This window comes from Micromys minutus (genome assembly GCF_963924665.1).
Source record: "Micromys minutus genome assembly, chromosome: 2".
Taxonomy (NCBI): Eukaryota; Metazoa; Chordata; class Mammalia; order Rodentia; family Muridae; genus Micromys; species Micromys minutus.
In genome coordinates this window covers 46,455,505-46,459,064 of record NC_137971.1, presented here as the reverse complement: position 1 = coordinate 46,459,064, position 3,560 = coordinate 46,455,505, and positions in this window count along the sequence as shown.

Below are 3,560 nucleotides of genomic sequence, written 5' to 3'. Positions count from 1 at the left end.
GATACAAACTAGAAATAAAGAATTCAAAAATCTCTCTATTTGCAGATGATGTGATAATATACTTAAGTGACTTCAAAAATACCAGCAGAGAACTTTTACAGCTGACAAACAACTTCAGTAAAGTGGCTGGATATAAAATTAACTGAAGCAAATCAGTAGCCTTCCTCTACTCAAAGGATAAGCATGCTGAGAAAGAAATTAGAGAAATGACACAATGTTACAATAGCCACAAACAATATGAAATACCTTTGTGTGACCCTAACTAAGCTAGTAAAAAATCTGTATGAGAAGAACTTCAGGTTTGTGAAGAAAGAAATTGGAGAAGATCTCAGAAGATGGAAAGTTCTCTTTTGCTCATGGACTGGAAGAATCAACATATTAAAAATGTCTATCTTGCCAAAAGCAATCTACAGATTCAATACAATCTCTATCAAAATTCCAGCTCAATTATTTATAAGATTAGAAAGAGCAACTTTCAAATTCATTTGGAATAACAAAAAACCCAGGATATTGAAAACTATTCTGAATAATAAATGAATTTCTGGGGGAATCACCATTCTTAACCTCAAGCTGTATTACAGATCAATTTTGATAAAACCACACGGTCTTATTAAAGACCAGCCTTAGTCTAAGTTGATCTGATAGGATGTATAGGATTATTTCGATGTTCTTGTTTCTGTTGTGGCCTGTTATGTTCAATTTTGAGAAGGTACCGTGAGGTGCTGAGTAGAAGGTGTGTGTGTGTGTGTGTGTGTGTGTGTGTGTGTGTGTGTGTGTGTGTGTGTATATATATATATATGTATGTATGTATGTATGTATGTATGTATGTATGTATGTATTAGGATGAAATATTTTATAGATGTCTCTTGAATACATTTGGTTCTTTACTTGTGTTAGTTTTACTGTGTCTTTGTTTAGTTTCTGCTTCCATGATCTATCCATTGATGAGGGTGGGGTGTCAAAATCTCTCACTATTATTGTGTGTGTGGTGCAATCAATACATACTTTGAGCTTTGGTAAAGTTTTTTTTTTTTTTTTTTTTAATGAATGTGGGTACCCTTGTATTTGGAGCATAGATGTTCAGCATTGAGAGTTTGTCTGGATATATTTTAACTTTGATGAGTGAAAATTGCCCTTCCTTATCTTTTTTGATGTCTTTTGGTTGAAAGTCTTTTTATTCAATACTAGTATGGCGTCTCCAGCTTCTTTTTTGGGACTATTTGCTTGGAATTTTTCCCCCAACTTTTACACTTAAGGAGTGCCTGTCTTTGTTGCTGAGATGTGTTTCCTGTATGCAGCAAAATTCTGGGTCCTGTTTAAGTATCCAGTCTGATAGTCTATGTCTTTTTATTTGGGAATTGAGTCCATTGATGTTAAGAAATATTAAGGAATAGTCATTGTTGTTTCCTGGAAAAGAATCTTTACCAGTCCTATATCCAATAGAAGGCTAATATTCAATATATACAAAATACTCAAAGTTAGACTCCAGAGAACCAAATAATCCTATTAAAATGGGGTACAGAGCTAAACAAAGAATTCTCAACTGAGAAATACTGAATGACAGAGAAGCACTTAAAGAAATGTTCAATATCCCTAGTCATCAGGGAAATGCAAATTTAAACAACACTAAGATTCCACCTCACAACAGTCATAATAGCTAAGTTCCAAAACTCAGGTGACAGCAGATGCTGGTGAGGATATGCAGAAAGAGGAACACTCCTCCACTGTTGGTGAAGTTGTAAATTGCTACATCCACTCTGGAAATCAGTCTGACGGTTCCTCAGAAAATGGTTCATAGTACTAGCATATACTATTACTATATACATATATGGTATATATACACATATAGTATATTCATAGTATGTACTCACTAATAAGTGGTTATTAGCCAAAAAAAGAAGAGAAAAAGGAAGAAAAAAAAGAAAAAAAGAAATATAGAATACCCAAGATACAGTTCACAGAACTCAAAAGGTCAACAAGCTAAAGGTCCCAAGTTAAGATACCTCAGTCCCACTTGGGAGAAAGACAAAAGCAATGTAACCACAAGGAGGAAATAAGGGGGTACCTGGGAGAAAAAGAGGACAGGGTGGGGAGAAGAGGAGAACATGTCTGGTATTGGGTGGGGAAACAGGACTGAAGCTCTGAGGCCAGCAGAAAGAATGGGAACAGGCAACTTCAGGAGACAGAAGGTTGGAAGGGCCCTCAAGAATGTACCAGAAACCTGGAAAAGGTTGTTGTTGGACTGTCTTTCTTTTTCTTTCTTTCTTTCTTTCTTTCTTTCTTTCTTTCTTTCTTTCTTTCTCTCTCTCTCTCTCTCTTTCTTCCTTCCTTCCTTTCTTGTTTTCTTTATTACTTTTTTCTTTCATTCTTTCGTTCTTTCTTTCCTTCCTTCCTTTTCTTCTTTTTCTTCCGCTTCCTCCTCCTTTTCTTCTTTTTCTTCTACTCCTCCTCCTTTTTGTTCTACTTCTTCTTCCTTTATCTCTCTTCTCTCTCTCCCTCCCACTCTCCTCTCTCTTTCTCTCTCTCTCTCTCTCTCTCTCTCTCTCTCTCTCTCTCTCTCTCCCTCCCTCCCTCCCTCCCTCCCTCCCTCTCTTTTTAAGAAATTTATTTTTATTCACTTTATAAAATAACAGCCCCCTTCCACCTTTATTCCCAGTCCCACTCTTACAATCCCCTTTTATTGTCCCCTTTCCTTATCCTTAAAGAAGGTGGAGAACCCTTGGATACCACCCCACCCTGGGAAATCTATTCCCAGCAGATATAAGCACATCCTCTCTCACTGAATCTCAACCATGCAGTCCAGGTAGGGAATGCAGATTCAATGACAGAGAACAGAGAACAAGACAACACCCTCTCCACTTGATAGGGGACCCACATTAAGACTAATCTGCACATCTGATACATGTGTGTAGGGGGAATAAGTCCAGCATCTGAATGCTTCCTGGTGGGTGGCTCAAGCTCTGTGACTGCTTTCAATACAGGTTAGGTGACTCTGTGTGTCTTCTTGTGGTGTCATCGACCCTTGCAGCTTGCTCAGTTCTTTCTCCATTCTTCCATAACACTAAGTTCTTCTTGATATTTGACTGTGGGTCCCTGTATCTGCCTCTATCTGCTGATGAATAAAGTCTCTCAGGAGACATTTATGGGAGATTTTTGTCTGCAATCATAGCAGAGTGTCATTTATGGTGTCTGGGGTTAGCTCCCTCATGGGATAGGTCTCAAGATGAGGCAGTCATTGGTTGGCTATTCCCTCAGTATCTGCTCCAAATTTATCTGTGCACAGCTTATAGACAAGACAAAATTTTGGTTGAAGGTTTTATGGGTGGATTGATTATGTCTTCCTCCCTCCTCTAAAAGTCCTGTCTGGTTATAGGAGGTGGCCACCTCAGTCTCTGAATTCCCCTCTGATAGGAACCTCAGCTAGATGTTGTGGTCTTTAGTTTCTATTGCCCTCTCTGAATCTCAGGACCATGTGATGTCTATGGTACTTTGGTAAAGCTGCTTCTGATTCTTTTTAAAGTGTGACCACTTGGGTCCCATGTAGAATGTGTTTCTCAGTA